The sequence below is a fragment of the Dendroctonus ponderosae genome, unplaced genomic scaffold (assembly GCF_020466585.1).
Source record: "Dendroctonus ponderosae isolate FM_Combo_2020 unplaced genomic scaffold, Dpon_F_20191213v2 Dpon_F_20191213_9, whole genome shotgun sequence".
Taxonomy (NCBI): domain Eukaryota; kingdom Metazoa; phylum Arthropoda; class Insecta; order Coleoptera; family Curculionidae; genus Dendroctonus; species Dendroctonus ponderosae.
The window spans coordinates 920446-929783 of NW_026019116.1; the positions used below are offsets into that span (position 1 = coordinate 920446).

The following is a 9338-nucleotide window of genomic DNA, read 5'->3' on the forward strand; positions in this document are numbered from 1 at the left end:
CATTGATTAATTTACGCCATTATTGCGTAATTACGGATTTTATGTGAAAATTGTTTAGGCAAATTTGAACTTTGGCAACACTACTAACATCACCCGGACAGGTTCTAACTTCTAACCCATAACCTAACTATCTGATTTTGAATTTTTTCTTCTGAAACCTAAAATTGATAAGGAGATCTCCGGACTCAATATTTTCTATATTAAAAATAGCTCTTCAGTTTGCAAAAACGTCGTGTAAAATTAATCCTCTTATTAAATCGTGATCCACATGTCCCTGGTCATTTCGGCGCAAAAAGGCAGCTTCAAGGTTTTCTTCCATCTTAGCCACTTCTTCTTTAATAACAATACAAACTTAAACTAGCTTTGAAACTTTTCCGAACAAAACGAGATAAGAAAACAATAAAGTGAGGTTTATGTTATTAAGAGTGCGATAAACGCGGTATCAAAAACTAAAAAACGCACTTAACGTTATTTGCCTGAACACTTTATTTTTTCCACACTGCGCATGATTAGAATAACGTATAGCGTTTAAGGCCAATGTAATTTTAAGAGGCCTAAAACTCTCGATTAAAAGATTGTCTATGATATCTCGATTGAAGATAACGCTATTTTGAGCGTAATGGTCTTACACCGCCATCACGCCCTGGGGCCTTAGCCAGACATTTCTGGACTTAGTTTCCTATACTCCAATTTATTTTCGTGCTGAAGTTATTTTCTGATTCTGAATCACTCTGTATAAAACGGATAACGTGGCAATTTTTTCAATCAACTAATATAGCAGAGTTAGTCGTAGTCTCAGATTAACCAGATGCATTGGTTTATGTTTTTCGATGGGAGCAACATACCAATGTTGTGAACCATGAACCATCGAGTGGGAGGAGTACGTGATAGTGACATGATAGTAAGAGGGGAAGAGTATTTGTTGGACGAGTAAATACGGCAATTTCTCGTGTTTTTGGTGATAATCAGTGATAATCGTGATTTTAATAAACTGTTACGCTTAAAAGAAATCGTGCGAAGTGGTTTCATTTGCATGAAAATCGTCTTGAATTTTCCTAACCTGTACCTAGTTTGCACGACTGTAAACAGGGACCAGTAGGCTAAGAGCCATATTGAATCGCTATAAAATGCTCAAAAATTTGCGTTACTATTATAGCGGTTATAATTTCAAACATACAATGTAGATATAAAGGTCAGAAAATGAATAAATCGATTAATATTGATTTTTACTACGCCTATGGCTAGCAGCCAAGCGAGTTGATTTTCCGATTAATTCTACTTTTTGATCGGTACCTACTTTATCCCTACCACCTGTTTTTCATTGATAAATCGCCGATCGGTAGAATTTAATGTTGATCCCAGACAAATCGGGTTTTATGAATTACTAGCTTGGTCTATTTATTAATGTCTTTGGTCGAAGTATAATAATATTTTACAACAACATTTTTTAACATTTTACAGATATACAGGGTGTTCGGAAAAAGCGTTGGGATATTCTTAATGATGCTTATACATGCTAAAGTAATGATAGTAGGTAGGTCATGTAACAAAAAGTAGTAATCTGAAGATTTTCCAAGTTAAGCCTAGTTCTCATAAGCGAATTTTCAGAAAAAAATTCCGAATAATTGAACGATTTGACAAATGTCGGAAAAAGTTGAAATCATTCCAACTTTTTCCGATTATTCGGAAATTCGGAGGATTTTATAGGTTATGTTTTATAGGTTATGTAAGACATTAGAGAGATTTTCCAACGAGGACCGGAACACGTAGCGTATTTTAATTTGATTCAAGAAATGCGTCTTCAAGATCGAGAAAAACATTTTAATTACATGAGAATGTCGAAATAATTATTCGATACTTTATTATCAAAGTTATCGATTCAAGTTGGACCGCATATTACTAAAAATTGTAAAAGCCGAGATCATATAACTGCAGGAGAAAGATTAGCATGCACTTTCAGTGTAGATTTTATTCAATTTTTTCAAGCTTGGCCTATGCTTTACGAATCACCGAAAGCCCTTGGTCGAATTTCAAAAATTGAATAAAATCTACACACTTGAAAATACTTTTTCTTCGTTTCTTTAAAATTAAATGTGCTCAATACTTGTATATAATAGCGTAAATTTACATGTTTTGGCTTCGGATGATAGTATGGTTTCCGCGTCCATGTATGTTGTATAGATAAAGACGAGCTTGGCGAACGTCGAGCGAGGGAACGGAAAGGTAGGAGCGGCTAAGCGGAGGAAGAAAATCCAATGTTATAGGAATGCGCACCAATTACCTAAGATATTTATCAAAGACATATCAAAGAATAATACAATGCATAACCAAACTAATAACAATTTGTTTAGTTGAGTATAGCCCAAAGACTATACATGGATGCCGTTTTATCGATTGGAATGCAAAAAATTGTATTCGCCAATCCAATTTAAAGAAGCGTATTAAGGTAATGCATAAAAAAACTTTACAAGTGATAAGGCATCCCTCCTGTACCAAATATAAATGCGGAAGCTCCAATGGTCACTTCAAATATAGCAATGATTTAAGAAAACATTGAACATGAATTTAAAATTATTGTTGAAGAATTGCATTTTAAGAACTATAGTGGTCAGTAAGAAATACAGAAATATAATAACTGAATAATTATTTGTCTCCGACCTTACTTATATAGCATTCACTCAGTTCCTGTCTGAAGAGGAAAATTGAAATAAATTCAAGATGTTTAAAATACAGGAAAAACGAGCAAAGCTGAGTTTGATTTAGTGTTTTATGAATCTAACGATCTTACGGAAATGAAAAAGATGAAATATTTATCAAAATAAATATAAACAATGAAATACATTCTGTTTTATTTCCTTTCAGTCAAAAGTAATACAAAGTAAACGGTCTTAATATAAATTTACTGCAAGTAGGTATAGGTAACATATATTTATATTTCAGAACATTCTGATATTTATTAATAGATATAAAATACTAACTAAATTCTACATATTTATGACCATTACTAGAATCTACTGATCTAACAGCTAAATTGTAAATAAATTCATTAATGATAATTTTATCTTATGCCTTATTACCTTATGTGTTGATGCCAATTCTTTATCTTTTCTATTTCTATAAGATCGTTTCCATTAATAATACACCAAACCAAACTCAGCTTCGCTCTTTTTTCCTGTATTTTGTACATGCTGACTTGATTTGTTCTTCTTCTTCAGACAGCCACTGAGTGAATGCTATAAGTAAAAGTTGGAGACAAATAATTATCGGGGGTAATTGCACAAGTGCTTGAAGCACTTACCAATAATTTTGCATCAAAGCTTGTTGTCTAAAAACTGCATGAGTTTATTTTCATATTGTCGTATTTAATTTGAATATCTTAGGTATGTCAGGAAGACATTTTATGTCTAATTCAACATGAAAAGACACCTGTCAAATATTTTTTGTTAACAATGCAATTATCGTTGTGATAATTGCACACTGTGCAATTACCGCTGTAATTTTTCGATAATTGCACACTTTAAACGGACAGATTATCACACGAAGGAAATATTCAAGTTAATATACATACTAACTACTTCTTACTTACCACTATGGCTCTCAAAATGCAATTCTTCAACAATATTTTTAAATTCATGTTGTGATTCCAGATGTTTCCTTAAATCATTGTCATATTTGAAGTGACCATTGCAGCTTCCGCATTTATATTTGGTACACGAGGCATAATTTATCACTTGTAAAGATTCTTTATGCAACACCTTAATATGCTTGTTTAAATTGGATTGACTTGAATACAACTTTTTGCATTCGAAACAATAAAACAGCATTGCTATATAATAGTATTTGGCTATACTAAACTAAACACACAGGCTTTTAAAATTAACAGCAAGTTATAAACGAAATTAATGATAGATTCAAATAGATTATTATTTAAAATAACTTTGGTTATGTATTACTTTTTGAAATGTCATTTATCTTGGTTAATTGGCGCGCATGCGTATAACATTGGATTTTGTTCCTCCGGTTAGCCGCTCCTCGGAAAAGTGGGCTTTGAGGTTAAAATCGCGGTCATTTTCACCAACCACTGCCATTGTCACCAAAACGATGAGTCAAAATTATTGCTTTTTTTCAGCAAGAAATAATCGAACACGAGAACTATTGAATTTCAACTTTTTCCGACGCCTGTCAAATCGTCCAATTATTCGGATTTTTTTTCCGAAAGTTCGCTTATGAGAACTAGGCTTTACAGCTCGTCAAATTTCATAGTTTTTTTTATTTAAAATTTAAAATTTAAAATTGGTACAGTTTTGTCTTAGTAATAACTTTCTAATAAAAAATTGTTTCTCCGCTCTAACGCTAGATGGCATTTTACCTGAAATCCAAATTTAATTTTTCCGTATCTTTTTTGGCACAGTCAAATATTACAAAAAGTAATATGCGATTTTAAAAATTGGGAAATGTAAGACAAAAAATGTTCTTTTCGCATGACTCAAAAAGCCTCTTTGTTTAGGAGCAAATCGACATAAAAGTTTGTATCACTCTCAACCCAGTGTCTTTGGGTTTAGTTGCAAACGCAGCAAATCAAGGCGTCTTGTTTTAAAATGTGCCAAATTTGACAATTTATAGGAATTACTGTATTATTGCTTAATTTTGACTCAATTTTTGTGCTGCATTTGAAAGCAAGATTTGAACATTACCGATCCATTCTAATCTAGTGGTTTTAGAGCACAAACTTGTAGTCTACATTGAACAAGGCCCGGTTCTACCAAGAGTGATTAAATTCTTGGTTAACTAAAACACTTATTTTTTAATAACCACTTTAATCATGATTAAATTGTCATGTGTTCCACAACAAACATTTTAACTTCAGTTAGATAATCATAAGTTTCATCAGGTAAGATCGTATTTCCTTTGAATCCACTGTTCTGATTCGTTTAAACAACTGACAGATCAACTGAAATAATTTTTCCTCAAAATAATAATCACATGTCGCTTGAACATTGATAGAGAAATATCCTTTTCTATTACGAAATACTTCTGCGTTGTCTCCCCCAAAGAATTGTACTTTAATATGAGTACAATCCAACAAAAAACGAGCTAATTCATAAAAAATTACTTGTGCTGCACTTTTGTCCCTTTTTGTAGATGGGAGGTTAATGCCATTTTGACCTAATGTGGCTTTTGCAGCAGTTACTCGATATACAATTCGATGCGGACTAGTTTTGCGTACTCCAAAAAAGTCTTCAGCAGCAATAAGATGCGATCCAGCTGCATAATACCTCAACACAAGTAAAAGTTGTGTCATGGGTTGAATAGTGTTGTTTCTAAAAAATCAATTTAATAAACAGGTGGCAATTTTACTGTTTTTCATTTAACATAACTTTCTGTAGTGTGTTGCAGGTCTATTTCTATTTCCAGTAGTAATGTTTGGACAATGTTTTTCAATAAGCGAAATAGCGTGAAAAACTCAAGGTGTCCATGATCTCAAAATCATTGACTCGCGTATTAGATATTTGGGGTCTTCTATCAACCTGAATGTCACTATTCTCATCAGACGGTGATAAAACATCGCCATAAAACAAATCCAACATGTGTTTACTTAAAATTGTTTGAGGTTATAATACTACACTAATCGTGGTTATCGTCAATAATCAGCCATTTTAGGCGATTAAGTTAACCACTGATTAAGTGTCCATAACCCTGGTTAAAATTGTGGTGGAACGCAAAGTGTTGATTAAATAGCTTTAATCAATTATAAACATTTTAATTGGAGATGGTGGAACCGGGCCTAATTACCGCAAATTTTCAAATTCGGCACATTTTAAATCCAGAGGACTTGATTTGGTGCGATTCCAATTAAATGCCCCCCCAACAAGGCCATTGGTTTGGAGTAATAAAAATTTTATTGTCCATTTGCTTCTAAACCAAGAAGTGTTTCGAGTTGTCTGAAGAGAAACTTTTTTGCCTAGTATTTTCTAGTGCCTAAGATGGCATTTCCGTTTTGAGACATCTGGTGATTCAAAAAAGACATGAGGAAAACGAAAATTGAATTACAGGTAAAGTGTCATCTAGCAGCATCGCTGAAAGAAAGGAAAAAATATAGTTTGATAAGCTGTAATTCGGAAATGGTTCAGATTTCGAATTTATGTTCATGACTTTCTACCATTATTTTAGCATGTAGAATCACCCTTAAAAAATTCTTAACGCATTTTATGAACACCTTGTATATTCGAAAATTTCTGTTAATGTTAGTTTCCGTTTTGAGCTTATTTTTACTAGAATATGAATAAAAATACATTGGAAAACTGCAGAATAAAAATTCAAAAAAGGTAATGTTTCTTGCAATCAACATTTTAAGTTAAATTATTTTTCACATTTTTTTTAAAACAAAATATACAATGAACTCACCCACCAGCTCAGTTGCATGAAAACCAAACTCGTGAAAATTGTCAACTGTTCGACACACCACTAGTTCAAATGGTCCTAGAGAACTTTACGAGTTTTCCAATCGAACGCGGTTTGTACAAGCCCTAGTTTCCACCGAAACCGTTGAAACCTCACTGCATGTTTTTCCTGAAGGGTGAAAATTGTCTCGTTCTTACGCATGTGCCATGTGACAATTAATGAAAATGAGCTAAAGTCAGTAATCCGTTATTTGCAAGTTTATTTTATTGAAAGCTAGGATTTTCCAAGCCGCTCACTGCGGTTATAGGAACAATCCACTATAGAAAAACGGTTGTTTATTATTGCCAATATCGTGAGAAAACTAAGAAATATTAATGCGATTATTGATATTCAGATTTTTCTGAAATTAATGAACTTCAAGCCATATTTGGAAAAGTTAGGCCAATGGAATTTTGCATAAACGTGTGTTATTATCTGTGTGTGCAAATTCCTAGCTTTAAAGCGCTTTTACTCCGAAAGTCGTTTTGTACTGAGCGAATTCACTGAATCACGTCATCTCATGCGGAAAAGTTACAGAAGCCCTTGCAGATACCGTTCTCGCAATGTAAATATGTATATATTTTCCTCGCATATTTTTATTTGTGGCCATTCTGTACAGGGTGGTCTTCAACTAATGTGACAAATTCACTGGCATAGAGTTTAGCCAAAAATATTGCATTTTATGTAAATTTGTCTGAACTGAAAGTTAGTAGTTCCCGAGATACAGGGTGTCAACGTGTAAATACAATTTTCGTTTATTTTTAATAGGTTCTTAATTGGTTTCAACTTTTATTAACTTTCATATCAGACAAACTTGTCTAAAACGCAATATTAAGAGAATTTTGTCACATTAGTTGAGGACCACCGTGTATAATTGAACAGGGAAGTTGTTCTAAGGATGAATTTGAGTGGTTTGCCATTCTATTTAATTGTGTACGCTTTGTCATGATAAGGGAATAATAGTGAAGAAAACTGATCTAAAGAAAACATGAGAATAAGGCCTCCTTGAGAGCGTCGTTAATAATAAAGTAAGAAATTCTTGTAAAAATAATATCACGGAAACTTTAATTTGTTGTAAAGAGTTGACGGTTCTGCAGGTAAATACCACACAAAAAATTCAATATCTTACAAAATCTTTAATACGACGTGGCTCTGCTGTTCAAGATAAAAAATAGATTTATTAAAATTGAGTAAAAAATTAAACTCTAAAACTGCCATAAAATAAAAAAGATGTAATACAAGCGTCACTGCTAAAATATTTCCCAGACGAGTTAAACCTGAAATGATGCTTAATTAAGATGCTTAATAAACTTCATCCGGAATGCCTCGTTTCACATGAATCCCACAGAAAAATATTTCCACGTTTCTTTATCACCTCATGTAGGATTTGTCATACATATCTAGCTAACGTAACATGTTTGAAAAAAAAATAGTTAATGAACAAAAATAGGGAGCACCAGACAATTGCTTGACTTAAAACAAGACTAAAAAAGCACCAGCAATTTATCCCATGAAAAGAAATCCAAAGTTGTTGCTTACCAGAACCTTAAGCCTTTGTCCTATGCATCCGTTTATTCGATGGTGCTATGATACAAAAGTGTTTCTATTGGTTGAAGATCTGTGAATTTGTACGACGGAGGACGAATTTACAGATCTCCAACCAATCATTGACGCATAACCTGGTCTGGTAGAACTTCGTCCCTCACAGGAGTCTTCGTCTACCTGTTGCATATGACTTGCAGTGGCACATGATATGTAGAGTAGTTTCGTCCTCTAATTCGCACCGCCCGCCGGTCGGTTGATCGCTCAGTCCCATCCTGAAGAGGTGTTTTTGGCAGGGGCAGTGTCCGGTTATGAAGGCCACTATCCTCATTATTTTTTGCCTGCTGAGATCTAGCAGTTCATTTTGACGCACTGGTTGTGGAGGTCTCACCAACTGCCCTGCAGTAAGGAGACGCGGTATCTCCTCTCAGTACTTTCTATGTTGTTTCAAAATCCACTGACCAACTCCCGCCCTAACTTGGGTATGAGACTTGCAGGTTCTTGGTTGGTCAGTGGTTGCGCTTAGCAATTTCCGCAGCAATATCGCTTTCTTTGATCCTGTTTGTCCCAGTTGCCCAAGTTTGAGCTCTCAGCCAGGGTCGTAAGTTCTTTTACACAATCTAACACACATTGTGACCTGATTGCGTACGATTCAAGTGCCTTTATTGTGGCTTCATATCCGGTTACGATAGTAATGTGCTTACGTGTGTATGATCTTTCCCTCATTTTCCGAAGGAAGGCGGTCGTGATTATACCCTGGTCTAAGGTAATCCTTTCCCCAGTTCTTCCTCTTTCGACTATACCAGCGCCCGCGCCCGATCCTGTTTTTGTGCCTTCCGTATACCGTACGGAGTCCCCTGGGATAGCTGATGGAATCTCTCCACCATCTGGCTCCTCATTTAGAACATATGTTCTGAAAGGTACCGAAATGTTTAGAGTTTTGATTCGACCAGCTTTCGATCTCATGGGTTCGACTGTCTTCAGCTTTCTGAAGGTCGCACTGTGTCCCAATTCCGTCGCTTTCCTGAGGACACCGTAACCCATACAGTAAGAACTTCTTAGGGCCTCAGCTTCAATGGATAAATGCACATGCTCCATCCCCAGGAGTGTCTCCATAGCAGGCGTCGGAGTCGTTGGCATTGCTCCAGTTAATCCCAGACAAACCAGCCTCTGAACTTTGTTCAGAGACTGCCGATATGTACTGATTTTGGTGCTATGGTTCTATGCCACCATATTACGGCGGCATATGTGTTTCACAATGGTGACGTACGTCCAGTACACCATCTTCGGTTAAATTCCCCATGTTTTTCCAAAGTGCGATTGCAGATCCATAAAGCCCTGATCGCCTTGTTTGT

At 34.9% G+C, this 9338-nt stretch overlaps 1 protein-coding gene across 3 annotated transcripts in view; it reads right to left on the reverse strand.

Moving 5' to 3' along the window:
* The window catches only part of LOC109537653 (CCN family member 2), a 125581-nt gene extending 118420 nt beyond the window's left edge, over window positions 1-7161 (reverse strand). For 2 of the 3 annotated variants that reach the window (XM_048669723.1, XM_048669721.1), the window contains exon 1: window positions 6406-7161. The gene's annotated coding sequence lies outside the window, so the exon portion shown is untranslated. The remainder of the gene's footprint in view (window positions 1-6405) is intronic. The other variant, XM_048669722.1, reaches the window with a different exon arrangement.
* Between the last annotated feature and the right edge of the window lie 2177 nt (window positions 7162-9338).